This window comes from Rousettus aegyptiacus, unplaced genomic scaffold (genome assembly GCF_014176215.1).
Source record: "Rousettus aegyptiacus isolate mRouAeg1 unplaced genomic scaffold, mRouAeg1.p scaffold_m13_p_12, whole genome shotgun sequence".
NCBI lineage: Eukaryota > Metazoa > Chordata > Mammalia > Chiroptera > Pteropodidae > Rousettus > Rousettus aegyptiacus.
The window spans coordinates 16,509,448-16,530,836 of NW_023416287.1; the positions used below are offsets into that span (position 1 = coordinate 16,509,448).

Sequence of the window (21,389 nt, forward strand, 5' to 3'; positions counted from 1 at the left end):
TTTCATCATGCCTGTGTCTGGGGCCATGTCTTATTCATTTTTGTACCTTTTGGCACCTAGCAACAGGAAGCGGGCTAGGTAGAGGCAGAATAATTACTTTCTGCTTGAAATCAAATGTCTAAAATGGAGATTCAGAATTTTTTTTACCACAGAAATTTTGTGACGATTCCCAGGGAATGAACGAACAAAGGGACAAAGTCAAGATTGAGGCTTCTACATGTCAGACTATCTGGGTGTCAAGAAGTTCACTCTGCACTCCAGTGTGGGCACAGCTCTTTACAGCTTATATGGTGGGGTCATGACCATTGTCTCATCTGGTCATCACGACTCCATCCTTCTACCTCTAGCAAGGCAGACGGCCACCATTAGTCCCATTTTTCAGGTTAGGAAGCTGAGACCAGAGAGGCAGGTTAGAGGGAGAGAATGATGATGGGCAATGAAGCAATGGAGTGGGTGGGGACCAAAGTACAGTCTTAAATGCTACATTTACGGTCTTAACCATGACTACCTGGTATCTCATAGACATTGACTGCTTCTAAATACTTCTTCCCTATTTTGACAGAAGTCAAAGTCAAGAGAGCTCAGGCCCCTGACAGGGCCTGGGTGATGAGAGGCAGGACCTGAAGGAAGGGCCTCTGTGACTTCTGTTGATTGCAGTTCAGGTCTCACCATGGGCACATAAAATAAGGAATAGGAAATTTTCCTAAATGTAACAAGAGACATTAGGGAGTAATAAGGGATGCTAGAAAGCCCAAACCCCCAGACATCCATTATGAGAAGTAACTAGTCCAGAGGCAGGGAGAACCATGTCCAGGCAAGAGAGGGAGAGGCCTAAACTAGACCAGTGGAGATGGGGGGAACTAGGTCAGAAACTTGTATGGATAAAAACCAGAAGTAATTGGTGAATTAGATAGCCATTAGGGTGAGAGAGAGGGTCAAGACAAGGGTGACTTGAAAAGATGGTGGGGTAGATGGTGGGGAGACCCCTGGGATGGGGAACACAGCATGGGGAGCTAGTCTGAGAAGCAGGATAATGGACTCACAGCCAAGGGGTCAGGGTCACAGCCAGGTGGAGCCCAGCAGGCACTTGGGTCTAGAGCTCAGGAAGAAATTTGACTGGAAGTACTGGCCCAGTACCATAGCCTTTCAGAGGGTAATGGGAACCCTAAGAATGAGTGAGATCACCAGAGAGAGACTGGGACAGTCCCCAGGCCAGAATCATGAGTTACAGTGACATTTTAGGAACCAATCAAGGTGTGGGCAGGCAACAAAGGAGAAAAAGAAGCAAGGGCCTGAGAGGTGCAACAAACAACTAGGAGAGTGGGTTGCCATGGAAACCAAGGTAGTGAAGAGTTTCAAGGAGAAAGTAATCAACACTGTCAAATGCAGCAGAGAATTCCAATAAGATAAAAACAGAATTTTTTCTTTGGATTTGATGATTAGTAAGCTTTTGGTGACCTTAATAAGAGCATTTTGGGGGAGTGATGGGACATAAGCTAGAATGTCGAGATGTGAGGGGGAGGTGAATCCATCACTAAGAGTCCTCTGAGGAGTCTGGAAGGAAGGTTTCAAGATGTAAAGGATAGGGGTGGGGAGATTGAGCATAGGAAAGACATGAGCAAGTTTACAGGCAGACATCAGCTCCCAAATGTGATATGCACTGCCTAGTGACACAAGTTTATTCATTCCACATTTTCTAATTTAGCACCTATTATGTACTTGGCAGTGTGTGTAGCACTGTGGATACTTTGGTGAATGAATTAAAAATAGAATCTGTTCTCATGGAGCTCATGTGGTGGTAGGGGAGAAAAACATGAATCAGATAAATCACACAAATGTACAATTTCCAACATGGGTAGGCACTCTGAAAGAAAGGTACCAAGTGCTGGAGGGTGTACAACAAGGGGACCTGCCCTGGGCGGACTCCAGGAGGCTTCCCTGAAGAGTAACATTTGTACTAAGTTGTTAAGGGAAAGGAGTTAACAGGACAGAGCAGTTGGGGAAAAGCATTCTGGGCAGAGGGAACAGCCTGTGCAAAGGGAGGTGAGATGAGATCAGAGGGGCAGTCAGTGCTGGCCGTGCAGAGTTTTGGAGACCAGGGCTAACTAAGCTCCTATGTATATACTGAGATGTACATAAGGGAAGCAGGGTTAAGACCTGCTCTAGTATGTTGCTATAATCTGATACAGGCTCCTCTGTGGAGAAATCATTAGAGCCAGCATGGGTAGACTTGGAGACCAGTTAAGAGGCTTTTGTTGTCATGGTGGCCAGGATCTGGACACAATCAGCCTATTCTGGTTAGTCTTGGTGCTGGGTGGAATGAAGAGGGGCAGAGAGAAGAAGAGGTATTCAGGATGATACCTGAGTTTCTGTCTTGTCTTATTGGTGAGGTGGCTTTGCCATTCTCAGAACTGGGGAGCACTAAAAAGGCACTGGGTCTGTGAGGCAGACCCCAAATCTGGCGGCAGTCACCTGGGACATCCAAATGGAGATGGAGAAGAAGTGGCCCAATGCATAGATCAAGAGCACAGAGTGAGAAGTTACAGAAACCTGTTCAGAGCTCCTGAGGGATCCAGAGTAGAAATGTGCACTGAAGTAATGTCAGGTTTCTGGACCATTCTGAGGCTATGAGGACTGCTGAGGAAGAAGAAGCCAGAGTGGCTTTTCAGCAGAAAGATGGAGTGGTCAGCAGTCAATATGTGCTGAGAGGTCAAGGGACAAGGGCCGATCTGTGAGCCCCAATAGTATGCCACTGCACAATCACCAGGGTTCTCTCAGAATTGGGCAGCATCATGACCACGTTGATTGGCAACCCCCCTCCCCCCGCCCCCAGAGCCTATGAGAGACCTCTGGGGTCCTTTACCAGAGACTGCTTGGGGAGGGGAGTCGACTAAGGAGAGAAAGGAGGAAGGAGCAAAGTCTAGGGCTTTTTAATTTTCATTTTAATCTTAAAAGAACAGTGCTGGCAGATAAATATTCTCAGAGAAGTGAGCCTGAGTGATGAAGTGATTAAGGATGTAGACAATTAGTGAAAGGTGCTCCCAAAGGGGCTGGGATCAAGTGTCGAAGTGAATAAATTAGTTTGGGGCAATAATGTATATTTGACTAAACGGGGCAAAATTAAATTATTTACCTTTTATAGAATAACTTGATCTCCATGTTCTTTCGGGAGCTTTTACGTGGCCTGTACTCACTATAGCGCTGATTAGCATGTTTTCTCCTGTCTCCTAGCTGGGATCCTATCTTATTATTTTTTGTGTTTCTCAGCACCTAGCAACAGTCAGTAAGCTCTTTGAGTGCCGAATCAGTATTTTCTGCCCTGGAATCAAATATCTGAATTCGACATTCAATCTTTTGACCAGAAAGAATGTATGACAATTCTCCAAAAGTTAAATGCAGGGAAGAATTGGGGGGTTAAATCACGGGAGGCAGGGATTTGGCCAGGTGGGTGGAGAGAAAGTAGAGGAGTCAGCTCCCCTCATCCTTGTAAGTTCTGTACCATTTATACATGTTTATATTCACCATCTCATATGAACTTCACCTTCCAACACAAGACAGAGGATTACCCCATGTCATAGAAGAGAAAACGGAAACCGGAGAAGCAAGAGCCTCACTGACATTGAGTACAAGTGGCAGGAACTGGCTTCAGATCTTAGTCCATCCAGTATCAGTCCTTCCCCTGGGACCAGGTTGAGCTGCGAAGAGGGGTCTGTGAGGTCCTGGTGGGCATGATCCACAGGCACAGGGTTAGAAATGTGGTCCAAGCGGAGACCTACTAAATATTAAGGCATCCTAACACACTGCGAAGATGAAATCTGTGGTGCTGGCACTAAAGCGGGCGGCATGCTTGTTAAGAAGCCTCCCCACCGTGTGAGTGATATAGACATTCTCTATTTGCATCTAAAATTTCTAGATTTAAAAAAAAAAGTTTTTCTTAAACCTATGTGAAATGTATTTTTATGTGTGGTGTGACACAGAGATCTAACTCGATCTTTTTCCAAACGGCAAGCACCATTTATTGTCCTCACGCCATCTTTTCTCCCAGTTCCCTATGTCTAGACTCTGTTCAGTTACATCGATCCGTTTGTCTACTTCTAGGCCAATACTAGATTTTAAAGAGCAAAGCTTTATCTCACTACCTGATAAGGTAAGTACCCCTCCCTTCCTGGGCCTTTATGCTTTTTTTCAAATTACCTTGATCATATTACACATTTTCTTTTTCACATACATTTTAGAATCAACTTGTCAAAGTCTCATGAAAAAAAAATCTGTTGGAATTTGAGTGGGATTGCATTGAAGGGAGCAATAACATCTTTAGGATATCAATTCTTCCCATCTGTGAACATGGTATCTGCCTCCGTTTAATTAGAGTTTTATTTGTTTAGTTTGGTTTTTACTGCCTTTTAATGAAGGCTGGTTGCTTTTGTCATAAAGGTTTTTCACATTTCTTAATAGATTTATTCCTGAGTACCTTATCAGTCTTGTTGCTTTTGTGAGTGGAAAAGTTTTCCTTTTTTTTTTTGCTTTCCAAATTTAAATCAGTTTACTAATCATGATGCTTTATTCACAGACACACTCAGAGTAAATGTGCTTAGTCCCTGGGCACACAAATGAGAACACAGCACACATGTAAAGCAGAGCTAATTGGCTGGAAATGAATTAGAATTTTTGAATTAAATTTTAATTATACAAGTAATACAGGAATGCATTTTCCTTTAAATAAAATTAGAGCTTTACAGATAAATCTCTACCAACCTTCTTCACTCCGCCTCCGGCCCCTCCCTCATTCAGAGGTAGTTGCTCCTTGGCTTTTGCCGGTTACCCAAAATGTTTTCCCATCCCGTTAAAACATATCTTTTATCCTCTTTTTGTGTGTTTGTTTGCACAGACATGGTGTGTACACACTGGAGATGTTGCTCACATCTCAGTGTGCCTGCTGCAACGGTGCGGTGCGCCTGGCAGCTGGCGGCGAGCAGCCATACCCGATTACACTACGTTTGATTTCCTTGTTTCCTCCTGATTGACTATTAAAATGTTCCCAGGGTTCCTCTATTAAGACAAAGCTGTAAGCGGTTACTTGGACATTGGCTATTTGCACACATATAAGTGTTTCTCTGGGAGATACTTAGAAAGGGAATTGATGGGTCATGGGGTATACACTTCTTTAATTCTAGCAGAGACTGCTAAAATATTCTTCAAAGTGCTGTACTAATGGAATCTCCTGCCAGTAGTGTGTGAGTGGTCATTTACCCAGACCATCTCCAAGTTTTACATTTTTAACCAGTCCGATGAGTGAAAATAGTATCTTGTTTTAGTGTGTATTTTGCTGAATTATCTGCAAGACTGAATTCTTCATTTGTTTACTGTCCATTTATATTTCCTCCTCTGGATTGCATGTCCATACCCTTTACCTATTTTTTTTAAGTTTTTTTTTTTGTCTTTTTGCTATTGATTTTTTAGTTCTTTATGCATTTTGAATACTAATATTTTGTTATGTATATCACACGTTTTCTACGTTGTGATTCTTGTCATTTAATTGTATGGTGTCTTTTGTCTTAGAGAAATTTTATATTTTGAAACAAATTTATCAATCGTACATTTATGCCTTTTTTACAGTCTTATTTAAGAAAGCCTTCCCAATATCAGGTCAAAAGCATTTTCTGTATTTTCATCTCTAAAATTTATAGTTTACATATATGTATATATTTAAGCCTTTATACTACATACAAAAATAAATTCCATACCCATGAATGTTAAGCTCTAACTTTAATTCTGCCTCACCCCCTATGGATTGGTAATTGTCCCAACACCATTTATGGAATAATGTATCATTTCTCCACTGATTTAAAACTGCTGCCTTTGCCCAAAGATAAATTCCAATGCGGGTCTATGTCAGAGCCTTTTCTGGTCCACTGATCTATTTGTCTACTCCGAAGCCTGATAATATGCTTTGCTAACTGGCAGGACAAATCCCACCCTCTTTGTTGCTTTTGCAAAATTGCCTTGGTCATCCTTGCATATTTGTCCCACCACATGAATTTTAAAATCAGCCTGTCAAATTTCAGAAAAGTTTCTGCTAGGATTTTAATTGGGATTACATTGAGTGTATGGATAAGTTCGAAGAAAATTGGTGTTTTCATCATGCTGAATCTTCTGCCAATGTACATTTTCAGTCCCAGTCATCTTTTATGTCTTTCAGGGACGTTTTATGGTTCTCTGGTCAAAGTCTTGCATATTTCCTGATAAGTGTATTCCTAGGCTTATTATTGGCTTTCCTGTCAACTGAGAATAGGATCCCCTCTTCCCTTATTCATTTGGCTCTTTTTCTTTAGTATTCCATTTCAACTCATTTACTAATCACCATGCTTGATTTGCAGACACACACGCAAAGTAAACGTTCTTCCTCCCTGAGCACAAACATGTGGGCACAGCCAAACACAGAGCCAGCGTAGTTGGCTGAAAACAGAATCTTTCCAAATTATACTTTAATCAAACAAGTAAAGCATGAATACATTATCCTTATTAAAAGTAGAACAATATGAATATAGCTAAAGTTTTCTTTGGCTACCTGAGATCTGGGTCCCTTCCTCTTCCACAGAGGTGGCCACTATTTAGAGTTTTATGTATCACCCTCCATATAGTATTAATGGAGGCATTTTGGATAAATTATACCATCTCATAGGTATCGTACTTTAGCCTACATTTTTCACTCCATCTCACATTTTTGAGAACTACCCATTTTGGTTGATATAGTAGTTCTTATTTGCTCCTTTCAACAGCTGTGTAGTACTCCTTCATGTGACTGTACCATGTTTCTCCTTTTCTAGCATCCATAGATTCTGAGGGGTTTCCTCCCTATTATGAAGAACACGTCCAGGAACATTCTCCTGAAAAGTTTCTATAGGGGAGGTACTGAAAGTGGCATCTGGCCTCTATTATGTCCACTGTTCTAGTTTTAACAAACACGGCCCAAGCTGGCTTCTGAAGTGGCTGTGAGGAGACCAGTCACTTAGGAATACACAAATTAAATCAAGAAGAAATCTTTTTTTTTTTCCTAAGTGACTGGTCACACTGTGGTCTCCTCACAACTTTCGTGGTCATTTATATTTCCTCCTGTTCGGATCATCTGTGTATATCCTTTGTCCATCATTTTTATGGGATGTCTTTTTTTAAATTGATTTATGGGAATTCTTTATATAGTCTTGATATTAATTCCCTGTCTACTTTATGCATTGAACATAATTTTCTACCATTCTGACCCTCATCTTTTAACTGAATTGTATATTTTATTACATAATTGTATCTTTTATTGCTTTTAATTTGTATGTCAAATTTAGAACTGGCCTTCAAAAGGCCCTCCATCAAATAAGATCACAATCATATTTCTTACATTTTTTTTCTAAAGCTTTTATAGTTCTCTTTCTTGCATTTATATTTTATACTATTTTATGATGTTCACATTTGTCTTTACTGCATATGAAGCTTATTTTTACTGTGATATTGGTGTTTAATTTTAATAAATTTCAAAATTGATCACCAATATTTTTCAATACCATTTATTGGGTAATCTGTCATTTCTTCAGTAATTTAAAATTGCTGCCTTTGCCTGACGATAAATTCCAGTGCGTGTCTATGTCAGAGCCTTTCTGGTCCACTGATCTATTTGTCTACTCCGAAGCCTGATAATATGCTTTGCTAACTGGAAGGACAAATCCCACCCTCTTTGTTGCTTTTGCAAAATTGCCTTGGTCATCCTTGCATATTTGTCCCACCACATGAATTTTAAAATCAGTCTGTCAAGTTTCAGAAAAGGTTCTGCTAGGATTTTAATTGGGATTACATTGAGTGTATGGATAAGTTCGAAGAAAATTGGTGTTTTCACCATGCTGAGTCTTCCTGCCAATGTACATTTTCAGTCCCGGTCATCTTTTATGTCTTTCAGGGACGTTTTATGGTTCTCTGGTCAAAGTCTTGCATATTTCCTGATAAGTGTATTCCTAGGCTTATTATTGGCTTTCCTGTCAACTGAGAATAGGATCCCCTCTTCCCTTATTCATTTGGCTCTTTTTCTTTAGTATTCCATTTCAACTTATTTACTAATCACCATGCTTGATTTGCAGACACACACGCAAAGTAAACGTTCTTCCTCCCTGAGCACAAACATGTGGGCACAGCCAAACACAGAGCCAGCGTAGTTGGCTGAAAACAGAATCTTTCCAAATTATACTTTAATCAAACAAGGAAAGTATGAATACATTATCCTTATTAAAAGTAGAACAATATGAATATAGCTAAAGTTTCCTTGGCTACCCTCTGAATTCCTAGTTTCTCACCCCCTCCACAGTTTTATGTATCTCCTTCCATAGAAATATATACCATTGATGTAGGTATTTCGAACGAATCATCCCACTTTATAGGAATTTTACTGCAAACTGCTTTTTTTCCACTCAATTTTACATTTTTAAGATGTACTCATATTGATACAAATGGCTCTTGCCCGTTCCTTTTAGTAGCTGTGTTGTATTTATTCCCATGGATGTAGCACATTTTCTGTTCCCCAAGAACTATGAATGTTTAGTTGCTTTTTTTTCTGTCTTCCGGAGTACATGTCTCTGCTGTAATTTTTCTCTAGGGTATTGATGAGAAGTAGAATTTAGAGTCTGAAAGTTTCCACATTTTTAGTTTTAACAAATATTACCAAAATATCTACCATAATTTCTGTACCGTTTAAACTTCCAGCCAGAGTGTATGAGAGAACTCTAATCCTCATACCATAAGTATATATTTTAAATATTTGCCAATCTGATGAGTGAAAAATTAAATCCTTTTTAAATTCACATATACCTCTTTGCTAGTGAGATTTTTATATGTGAGTGGCATTTGTATTTTTTCTGAAATATCTGTTTATTTTTTCTCATTTAAAAATTAGATTGTTTATCTTATTGATTTGTGGAATTTCCAAATATATTCTGGATTTTAATCTTTTGTATATATATAGAGAGCAAGTAATTTCTTCCAGCTTGTCTGTTACTTTTAACTCTTTGTAGGACCTTTTGTTAGATGGAAGTTATCAATTTTGACATAATCAAATTTATCAATATTTCCCTTTATTCCTTTTATTTATATACATCATGTTTAAGGCTTTTCCTTACTCCTAAGGTTTAAATATATACTGAATTCTTTTCTAATAATTTTGTTTTTATTCGAGTCACTAATGCACCTAGAATATATTTTTATGATTGAAATGAGAATATGATCTAACCTTTCTCCAGATGTACAGCTGATTATTGCAGCGCAATAGATTGACTAGTTCCTCCTTCCTCCACAGATCCAAAGTGAAACTCCCTCATGTACTGACCCATGGTGCCAGGAGGTTCGAGGCCCCTTTTCTGTTTCACCAATCTAAATATTCTTATCTGTATCAGACTATTTTATCTGCCGTAGCTTTATACCTTTTGATATTGTTAAGTAAAATGTCCCATTTCATTGTGCTCCCTTTTCAGTTATCTAACTATTACTGCACATTAAGTCCTTCATGTGGATTTTAAAACCTGCCTGTCTAATTCTGTGAATTTGAGATTAATTTGGGGAAAATTGACATCGATACAATACTGAACCTTTCAATCTACAGTAGAGCCCTACATTGATTCTGATCATCTTGTGTGTCCATCAGCTGCGTATTATAGTTCTCTCCATAAAGAAGCTGCCCATGTCCTAATGGTTTTTATTGTTATGAATGAGTTCACTCCCTTTCTTGTTTTGCTTTTGCTTGCTACATTTTTCTAAATCTACTTACTAATCACTGTGCTTCATTCATAGACACTCACAAAGTAAACGTTCTTTCTCCCTGGGCACAGACATGTGAACACTGCCAAACACACAGAGCTGGCATAATTGGCTGAAAATGAATGAGAATTTTTTGAAATTAAAGTTTAATGACACAAGCGAAACATGAATTCATTCGCCTTTTTAAAAAATAGAACATCGTAGATGAAGCTGAAGTCCCTTTTGGCCACCCACTGCCATCCCATTTCCTTCTTCCTCCCCAGAGGTAAACACTATAATGGGCTCAAATGTCCTTTTCTAGACTATCTAAAAACTTGTAAATACATAAATAGGTACCCACAGGAAATATATGGTACAGTTGTCTCAAATAATGAGAATCTTGTCTTTTCCTTTCCAGCTGTCATTGATATTCAATTTTTGTATTGACCTGGATTTCATTATGGTTACAGAATAGAATGTCAGTATTATCATCCATTACAAAGTGAAAGTAAAGGTACAGAAGCTGGGAGATAGCGATGGAGGGAAGGGGGTAGGAGGGCTGACAGGGATGATAGTGGAAAGACTGGAGCTTCTGTGAACGCACAATGGAAAAGGAGTGAAGGGGCAAATAGATTCCTAAAATTAAAAAAAATAACCTTTAGAAGAACTTTAAAATTGTGTATGGGAAGCAGAGATGGAGGGGAGTGTTTTCCAAGTGACCTAAAGCCTAATCTGCCACATGGACATCAGTAGATCTTATGAACTAGAAATAGGTTTAGGAGATGCTGTTCAAAGAACTCTCATGACCCATTTTTGACTAGGATCTTATAAGGAGACATCTCCAGACAGCTTCAAGGAAGTACTTTCCTCCCTGATTAAAGAGATGCACCTGGAGAGCTTTCTTGGTCTTTCCCCTTTCTTTCTGCCTGGGTGAAAATGTGATGCTTGGAGCTCTGACAGCCATCTTGTGACCAGGAGGGGAAGGCCATGAGAGAACAACTCTGCTGACTCAGAGCCTGGACACCTGAAACCACTGACCTGGATTTTTCATTCTTTGAAATAAATGTTCTTACTGTTTAAGCCACTCTCAGGTGTTCTGTTAGATGCTGGTGAAATCATCCTTCCTAATACAAAGGATCTAAGGGCTTTTTAGAGCTAGAGATGTTACCACAAGGAGCAGATCACACACTCCGGGGAGAGAGTTTGGGGGTGGGGAGAAGGCAGCTCTTCATCAAGCCCTTCTATCCTCTTGGATTTTTTACAACTATATGTATACATTATGTGGAAAGAAATAGAAAATTGATTTTTAAAAAAAATTCTGATAAGTATCGGGATATAAACAGTGGTTGCCCCTGGGTACTTTAGGTACTTAGCAAATTATTTTTGTAATTAAAAAATATTTTTAGGCGATGACGTATAAAAGAGGTAAGTTTCGGGCCCAGAGCTTAGAAGAGACTGCCCCAGTGAAATCCTAGGTAAAGACTTGGATTCAAAGGACTTGAGAGCTGGGGTCAGGGTTGGGGGTGGGGGCCAAGGAACAGGCAGGGATCTTATCTCTCACCTGGCCCACATGTGGCCAGCAACCTCCATGGAGTATTCAGGGGACAGCAGTGAGCCCAGCGTGTGTGGGACACACAGAATTGGGGGCATGGATGCAGCAGGAGGGAGACCAGTGACAAATCAGCAGGCCAGTGCATGCAGGGCCTGTGTGTCATGTCAAGATTCGTAAAGGTGATGAGGAACCAGTGAATGTGCTTAAGCAGGGAGACAGGTGTGATCGCATTTTCATTTAGTCACATTTCTTTGTCAGTGAAAGAGGCTCAACTCAACCAGCTCAGGCAGAAAGACAACTCGAGTCTATGGCCATGCCACCCTGAACAAGCCCGATCCCGTCTGATCTCAGAAGCTAAGCAGGATCGGGCCTGATTAGTACTTGGATAGGAGACCACCTGGGAAGACCAGGTGCTGTAGGCATGAAAAATAAAAAAAGGATTGTAAGCTGACAAGGTCCTTGTACTCTGTTAGGTCAACCAAGGGTTGCCTTGCCTAAAAAAAAAAAAAAAAGGAAGGAAGGAAGGAAGGAAGGAAGGAAGGAAGGAAGGAAGGAAGGAAGGAAGGAAGGAAGGAAGGAAAGGAAAGAAAGAGAAGGAAGACAGGAAGGAAAGGGAAGGAGGAAGGGAGAGAGGTGAGAGGCAGAGAGACAGACAGACAGACAGACACAACTCAATTGCTTACTTACCCAAACAACAAGTCAAGCTAGTTGGGCCTCCAGGTCACCTGGAGATGGGGACTTGATGGTCAGACCCTCTCTCTATCATCTCCATGCCTCCACATCCTGCCGCATACCAACCCCATTCTCTCAGGTTTGTGACCAGAGACCAAGGTGGGAGTACAGGAGTTGGGTTAAGAGGCCTCACTGAAGTCAATGCTACTTGCTACTCACTGTTTTGTCTAATTTCTCTGTCCTCAGTGTCCTCATCTGTGAAGTGGGGATAATAACAGCGCCAGCCTTAGACTGTTGTGAGGTCAAAGGAGATAATACCTGTAAAATGCTTAGCCCAGGGCCTGATATGTAGTGAGTGCTCCATAAATGTTAGTTATGAGCTCTGTGTTCCCAAGTCAATAAATCTGAGGAAGGGTTCTGATTCGCTCAGCCTAAGCCAGGGGCCCGATTACCCCTGGCCAATTAGGGATGGCTAATAAGGTGGGTTACATAATGAAGTAAATTCCATTTAAAACAGGTTGAAGTGCAGAATAATTTCTCAGCAGAGTTGGCACTGGTCCAGGTAAAGCAAATAATGGATGTGTCCCGTTATCCTTTCGGTTGCCTGCAGAAAAGGGTTTGAAGAGGGCCCCACAAGCCTGGAGGTAGGGAGAATACCTAAGAGGGTACCATGGTTGTCCACGTAAGAAGTGATGCAGGGCTGAGCTAAACGACAAGGAAGATTGAGGGAAGATGGATTCAGAGTTTTGGAGGTAGAAATAGGGGTCATGAGAGAGGAGAGAGAATAAAAAGTTGAAGGTGGCTCCAGGTTCCTGGCCCAGAAACTACCACAAACAGAGCCTTGCCAAAATACAGCTTCTTTATTTCTCCATGACTCAAGCTCACTCTTGCCACCCTACCCCTTTCTGTTCGGTAGCACAAACTTAATCTGACAGTTCAAGGTAAATGCAGTCACATCGGAATTTTTCCTTAGTCTGTCTTAAGTAGATTCTTGGTTCACTTCCAGCTGCTCTGCTTCCCATTGCTCCTTCCCTTCTCCCCGAGCGTGGTCTGTTTTCTGAGATCTGTTTTGCCCTGACACCAAGGTATAAATCTGTTCCCGATCACCAGGATCTATCAACTAAGCCGAGACATCCAGCTGAATCCTTGTTCCGACCACAAAGCATTTCCAAGTCAACCAGCTATGTTCACCCACTTCCCTATACCTTCATCATCAGCACCTTGCTATGGTGACACACAGGGCTCTGGAGGACATCCCCAGGCCCATCTGTCAGACACCTCCCAGCAGGACTCTCAACCTTTCCAACTCAAGCAGGGAGGTTTTGGTCCCCTGGGCAACACCATGAGGATCCAAGCAATAGCCCCTTCTACTCTAGGACACCACCCCAAATTTCTTTTTGGAGATTCAGTATCTACTCTTCACTCTGTCTCCATATGATTTCCCTCCTGTCGCTAGCTGGTTAAACTTTTATTTCCTTTCAGGTAGAAAGACAGCTTCTCTAGTCTTCCCTAGTTACTATTCATGGCACCAATTTCAAGTTCCAAGTCCCCCAGGCTCTTTTCTCTTTAAAAAAAAAAAAAAAAAAGGCCAGCAACCACAACCAAACACCCTGTCTCTGCTGTAGGTTTCAAGAGTCTGTTTGAAACTATTGACTGTCTTTCTCATTGCACTCAATACAAACCCTCCCCTAAACCTTTGAGTGAATCAAGAGGGAGCGACAATGGAAACTAGTCTCCAAAGATGGCCTCCATCAAGTCCTGCTCTCTCAGTACACACATACTACTCACAGCCTTCCTTGTTAATCTTTGCTGGACAGATTAACTTCCTTGTTAATCTTGGCCAACAGAATGTAGCAGAAGAGACATTCTTACACTTGGAAGACTAGGTCATCAGAAGCCTTGTAGCTTCTGCACAGGTCTCTCAAAACACTTGATCTTGGGACTTTCTCTCTTGCAACCCAGCTGCCATACTGTGAGAAGTTCAGCACGTGTGATAAATCCACCTGTGGGCTCTCTGGTCAACAGCCTTGGTTGAGTTCCCAGCTGGAACCAATTGAGCCTTCAATGGGTCGAGCCCAGGGGCCCTCTGACTGCAACTGTATGAGTGACTTGAAATAAGAACCACCCAGCTGAGCCGTGTCAGTCTCTAGAACCATGAAAAAGAATAAATTGTGTTTTTAATCCACTAAAGCTTGAAGTCATTTTTTACACAAAACACTGATGGACAAGTAAGTATGGAGGGAAAGCACATTGAGGAATATATAAAATATTATCCAACTACACAACATTCAAGTGGACCATAATAATACAGTACGGTAAGAGCAATAATGGAACATAGACAGAGCTTTTCAGAGGAGATGACCACTGGTCCACTCCTTAAAAATGAGTAGTAATGAGCAAGGTGGAAGGGACTGGAAGGATATTTCAAGCAAAAGAAACAGTACAAGGAAAGCCCTAGAAGTGAGAAGTAGCGAGAGTGAGCCTGAGGGCATTTGGTATTCCTGGAATATGAGAGAAGGAGGAATAGGAAGAGTGAGTGAAACTGAAGAAGTGGACAGAGATGAGGCCCCCTGTCGAGGAATTTAGACAGCATCCTGCAGTCAGTGGGCACTACTGAGAGTTTCTACACCAGTGACATTTCAGATTTGTGGTTTGGGAACATCACTATGGTAGCCGGTATGAAGGCTAGATTTGGAAGGTGACAGTTTCTCGCTCTAGATGAGGAGACAAATTAAGAGACTATGATCATGGTCCTGGTAAGATAGAATAAGATCTGACCTGGAGCAATGACAGGGCAGGGGGATGGACAGAACCCAGATATCTTTAGAAAATAAAGTCAGAAATGAATGATGATGATTGTTGACTGTTGGAGTCAGTGAGGGTGAGTCCCATGTGTCTTGGGCGGGGCCCTCAGTGAATGGTGGTGAGGCGCTTGGGGTGAGGAACACAACATGGGGGCCACTTTGAGGGGGGGGAACAATGGGGCTTAACGTCAAACATAGCTGAGGGCCTGGGGGTACAGCCAGGTGGGGCCCAGCAGAAAGCTGGATCCCACAGCTCAGAAAGAGATTCGACTAGAGGGGCCGACCCAGGGATAGAAGGTAGTGGGAACCCCAGGGAGATAGTGTAAAGAGAGAAAGGGAGAGCACATAGAGCAGAATGGTAAGTTATACCAACATTTGAGGGGCCGATCGAGGTGTGGGCGAGCAACAAAGAAAAGAGAGAAGGAAGGACCTGAGAGATGAGACAAACAACTTGGAGAGGGGGTTGCCATGGCAACCAAGATAGTGAAGAGTTTCGAGGAGAAAGTAATCAACGTTGCTATATGGCCCGAATCTCAGAAAAATAAGAAAAGTCCTTTGAATTTAGCAATCAAGAGGCTATTACGAACCTTGGCAGGAAGTGGTTTTTTTTAGGGGGGGTATGGGAGGGGGTAAAAGCTGGCTTAAAGGGGGCAATAGAGGAATGGGTGGAGAAGATGCAGACCCCTTCTTAGAGAAGGTTGGGTGACTAGGAGAGGAGTTGGTGGCAGGGGGGAAATGTGGATGATCAAGGGCGGATTTTTTAAAACGAGACACCCTAGAATTTTCTTGAAAGAGGACACCACCAGAGAGGAAGAGGATTAAAAGAGAAATGATTTGTGGGTTGGGATCCATCCTCTGAGCACCACTAAAGGGAAACACGTGGGTATTACTGGCAAAGTCTCGAGGGAAGAGAGAAAGACATGCAAAGACTCTCTCGTGGTGCGCTTTCCAATCCTGAAAATCTCGGGGCAAGGTTGTCTACACTGTCAAACTCTGCAGGCAGTTGAGACTGGTAAGAAAGGGAAAAGGAGCATTGAATTGAGCAGCTAGAAGGCCATTTGAAGCCTGCTCAGATATTCTTCACTGGCTCTTTGAGAGCCACTGTCTATCTTTCTCCATCCCGTTCTGTGACCTGGACGTCCTGCTTCTAGTGGAGTTTGACCAGTAGTAGAGGAACCATCAGGAGAGTGAAGGGAAGAGAGTTAAGTTTCGCCTGGCTGCCTTCCTATGCACTGTGGGTTGGCACTGACTGCAATTCTTCACGATGGCCACAGGTGGCGTCCCTTAAGCCACAGGTTTCTCTTCAGGCTCTGAAAACCCACACAGTTGTCCCATCTCTACAGCTGTAGAAGCGGCGATGGCTTCCAACTGTTGCTCATTTCTGGGTCCCTTATCATTTCTGAACGCCCGAGCCCTGCCACACTCTGTGAATAGTTAAATTAGTTCATTCTTTTGAGTGCACCACCCTCTTTCCTACCAGAATCCCGACTGATTTGGTGAACTGGGATCATCTAAGCCCTGGGACAGACACAGAGGAGGGTACACAATGCCGAGCAGAGACAGACCTGGTCTCTGCCTGCATAAGCGACCAGTTCAGTGAGGGAGCCAGGTATCAATCAAGCAAATAAAGAAATCTGTAATTTTAAACTCTGATAGGTGCTGTGGAGAAACCTTCCTAGATCAGAGAAGTAGAAGTTAACTAGAAAGGAGAAGAGCACTGTGTCTGAGGAAACTGTGTGTGAAGCCCTGTGGTGGGAGGGTTGTGCGTTCCAGGAACCAGGAAGGTTATCATGGCGGTGGCACTTATCGGTAAGAATGATTTTGACACAAGTGACAGAAAACTCGACTCAAACTTATTATCACACATAATGAGAAGTCCCAAAGGAGACAGCCCTCATGCCATCAAGGGTCTGGTTTCTGTCCATCTTTCAGTTCTCTCATGTTTAGCGTATGAACTCCTGTCCCCATGGTTACAAGATGGCTGCAGCCACTCCAGGCATCGTATACACCATACAAAGATGTATCCAGAGATGGATGAAAAGAAGTGGTTCTTCCTTACCCTTCTTTTTAGGGACTAAGAAAACTTTCACAAAAGACCACCACCACCACCTCTCGTTGGGCAAATTTGCACCAAATGCCCATTCGTAAAACAAGTCACTGGCAAGAGAAGTGGGCCTGACCACCATGACTGACATAAGTCAATCTTTGTCTCATAGAGAGTGGCTTCTGTTAGCAAGAACCAAGGAGAGAAGACTGTTGGGCAAGAACCATGTCCAGGGGAAGGGGTGGGGGGTACGTGGTGTACGATGAGACTGAAGAAATCAAAGTAGATCTTTCTCTAAGAGGCACTGAATGGATTTAAGTAGGAGGTGGGAACTTAAAAAATGTATATTCTGAAAAGACCAGTCTGGCTTCTCTGTGGGGTTGGACTATTGGAAGGAAGAACGGATTTAAGGAGACCGATTATCTGGTAACTGCAGTAGGCCAATTGAGAGATGATGGCTTGGACTAAGCTATTGGTAATGAGGATGCAGACAGAAGGTATATCAACTGGCCTCTTGACAGGATGTGGCGCATGAAGTTGGAAGAGATTCTAGGGTGACTGTCAAGTGCCTCTGACCTTAGTGGCATTGTCATTCCCCGAAAATAAGAAGCACCAGACGAAGACAGATTTTTGAGAAGAAAGACAAGGAATTTGAATAAAGAGAGATAATCAAGTGAAAAGAGAAAAATAGACCAGGAGTTTCATTGGGGTCATGTTGTTAAGATGTCTGCGACGTAGAAAGAGGGATGGCCATCAGGTTCTGGAGCTCAGAGTAGCGCTCTAGACTACAAAGGGAAGAAGAGTGGTCATTATAGGAAAATGGGTGTGTTGGTCTAGAGCTCAAAGATGAGTTGGACTGGACTCTCAGTTTAGGGAATCAGCCCCCAGGAGGTAGGCGAAGCTTTAGGGAAAAGGCGCATAGCAAAAGAGAAGTCCAGAGACCAATGGACATGGGAAGGGGAGTCTGAGAAAGAGGGGGAGACAGGAAAGGAAGATCTCAGAAACCCATGAAAAAAAAAAAACATTTTCAGAGGTCAGGGTGGCCACTGGTGGGCCAGATACACAGAGGTCAAGGAGGTGAGAGCATTCCCTGAATCTGGTTTTTGGGGACCTTTGCCGCAGCAACTTTGGGGAAGATGGCAGAAGCCCACCTGGGTGGGGATGATCTGGAGTCTGTCTGAGGAAGAAGGAAGGCAAACGGAGGGTTGCGGGGGATGGTGGGGTCCAAGAAGGTGCTGTTTCATACATGCTGACATTTGGAGGGAGGAGGGCTGTGTGAGCCCGGATGTGAAGAGCAGGAACAGGTAATGAGAGGGGCCCTAGAGTGTGAGATTAAGTGTGGAGGTGAAGCGATTAGTTGTGTCGGTGGCTAGGGACAAAATCGAATCATGTACATTTTACCAGGAAACTAATCTCCATGTTCTTCTGGAAGCTTTTTCTCTGCCCTCTGGGTTCTGACTACAGCTCTAATTAGCAGTGGTTTCATCATGCCTGTGTCTGGGGCCATGTCTTATTCATTTTTGTACCTTTTGGCACCTAGCAACAGGAAGCGGGCTAGGTAGAGGCAGAATAATTACTTTCTGCTTGAAATCGAATATCTAAAATGGAGGTTCAAAAAAATTTTTTTTTTACCGAAAAGACAAATCAGGAACACTGAGGGAGTGAGATTACAAACAAAAGAAGCTGTTAGGGTAGGTAGGAATGGAAGGTTGTAGATTCGAAAGTGTCACCAGGTAAGCACATAGATGTTCTTGAAGGACATGCACAAGAGGAAGGGCTAGCACATCTCCTCCCAACCTGGGCCCATCTTTTCACAGGTGACAGCGCTGCCCACTGGCCTGGCATCACCTCCACCTGTTCACCACTGCCATTCTTTTCAATAACCCCCATTGCCCAGTCCAGAGGATGCTTTTCTCCTTAACTCACTCGACCTCATGGCAGCATTTGAGACAGATGACCACTCCCTTCTGAAAGCACCTCTCCTTGGTCTCTGTGATGCCATGATCATACCACCATGATGCCAAGATCGCTCAGTTAACCTCCACCCTCACTGGCCACTTCTCAACCCCCTCCATTCACCATCTAGGTGTCGGGGTCCCTCAAGACGAGACTCATGTCTGAGCCCTTTCCATCCTCCACTATACCCTCACCCTGGGTGGCCATAATGACTGTAATTTTACATCCTGCCCTACCCTCTCTAGACTGGCATGTCTTTCACAAACGCCCACACTTGCCACAGCCAATCGGAATGCTAACTTTATCTCCCCAAAACTCACTCCACTCTTGTCTTCCCCTTCTCTGCAAAAGGCCCAACCTCCAACCTAGTTTCTCAGACTCAGGCCTTGAGTCATTCTTGACTCTTCCCTGCCCTCATCCCTCACGCCCATCTCAACGAATCCTGGCAGTGCCATCTCCAGAATCGTCCCCAGCTTGGCTCTTCCCTCACCTCACTGCCACTACTTGGTTCCAGCCAGCTCCCATCTCCTTATAGCAATGGCCTCACAATTTTCTTCCTCCTCACCCATCTGCTTATCACACAGCAGTAAAAGCAGAATTCTTAAAACGTAAATAGGAGTATGTCATTTCCATCCACGTCACCAGCCTTCGGTGACATCCTATTGCTCTAATAACAAAATCTGGTCTCTTTCTCAAGGTTCACCTGATCTTCCCATCTCTATTTCAACCCTTTGTAGACCCTCCAACCCACGGTTCCCTGGCCACAAGCCAATGCCTTTGGTTCAGTCCTCTCTTAGAGCCTTTACTCAGGTGGTTCCTCATCCCAGGAAGGCTCTCCCCTCCCCCTCCTCTCAGCCTTTGGGGCTTAAAACCTCTCAGAGAGGCCCTCCCCAGACACCTGCCCGGAGCAGGGGCCCTGACCTATTCCTTCCTCAACATTCTGTTTGCTTCCCTCACGGCCCTCACAATAATTTCCTTGAGGTTGCCTTTTTTCTCTGTTTTGAAGGGATCTCCCCTACATGAGCCCTTACTCTTCCTCTTCTGGAAGCTCTCCACGGGCCATTTCTCCCGAGACCATGCCTCCGCTGCCCAATCTGGTATCCCTGCACCTCACATACATCTGCCGAGTGGAGAGTAAAGCTGCGTTGATGTTCCCGACCTCATTTTGTCATCGCCACCTTCTTTTACAGAAAAGAAAACTGAGGTGTCCGGAGACACAGTGCACGGCTGGCAGGGGCAGTGCTCAGATCTAGATCTCCTGACCCTTCCTCCAGATTTCAAGGCTCTACCCACCACTTGCCTGCCCCTCCCTATGGAGCACAATGATATGACCTCATACGATCTGACTTCCAGGGAGAGGAGATAGCTAGAAGAATGGATATGTGTATGGAAAAGTGGTGCCGTGGGAAACCCAAGGGAAGATCCCGGAAGTAAGCCGGATGTGGGAGTTGGACACTTGGGTAATTGATACGACATGAAATAGAGATTTCAAGGGCTTTAACCTTCCCAGATACTGCACTATCATATAAAACAAAATTACAATTTTTTTTAGCCAAAAAAAAAAAAAAAAAAGGCATCTCAGCGGAATAGAATAGGTACAGCCCCCATAATATCCACCACTGTGGCTTGTAAGAGCAGAGCCCTCACAAATCAATGGGGAGTGGAAGTACTCGTCACTACGTGGGGCTGGAGAGTGATTTTTATCTATCTGGGAAACAAAAAGCCTCCTTATATTAACCATCAAAATCAATGCCAGGCGATTTGAAGAGTTAAATGCAAAACACATACACACTACAAAAAAAAAAAAAAAAAGGAAATGATTCATTACCCAAACTGTGACTGAGAGAAGCCATCGTAGCCTCAGTAGAGAGAATTATAATGGTAAATACAAATATAATTGACTATGGGAAATGTAAAGCGTCTGTGTGTAGAAAATTCTCATAAATAAAACATTCACGGAGGCAGTAAAAATTTTCATAATGAGATGTTGGGGCAATACAAGAAGGTAAGAGTCCATTTATGAAAGATGAAGTTCAAAAAATGAATTTAGTTGCAAATTCTGAACTTCGTTATAACAAACCCGATGCAAATTACAAAGGAGAGACACCACTTCGAGCCCATCGAAGGAGTGCTACAGAGCAAGAGGCTCCCAGTGCTGGCTCTGTCCTGGTGGCATGAAATCTCTCATGCACAGCTGGCAGCGCTGTCAAGTGGCAGAACCCTTCTAGAAGGCAATTTGGGTAAGATGTGTGAAGAGTCTCAAAAAGGTTCATACTGTTTGACTTGAGAATTCCATTCGCGGGAAGCTCGTCCCAAGAATATTATCTAAAACCTGATCGAAGACTGGTATAGAAAGATCTGGCGCTGTGGTTTTATTTAGAATCATGAAAAAGAAAGAGAGAGAGAAAAAGGAAGTTATCAAAATCTGCAACTCCAGAAGAATGGTTAACCAAATTATGTTTCCTTCATTAAATGGATTATTAGGCAACCATTAAACATGATAATTACCAAGAATGTTGACTAACACCGGGAAATGCTTAGCATATAATCAACGTAAAAAGATGGTGCAAAATTATACGTATAATACAAGCATTAA

The 21,389-nt window shown here is 42.9% G+C and overlaps 1 pseudogene; it reads left to right on the forward strand.

Moving 5' to 3' along the window:
- The first annotated feature begins 11,620 nt into the window (after positions 1-11,620).
- On the forward strand, positions 11,621-11,739 carry LOC118610553 (annotated as a pseudogene).
- Positions 11,740-21,389: the final 9,650 nt, after the last annotated feature.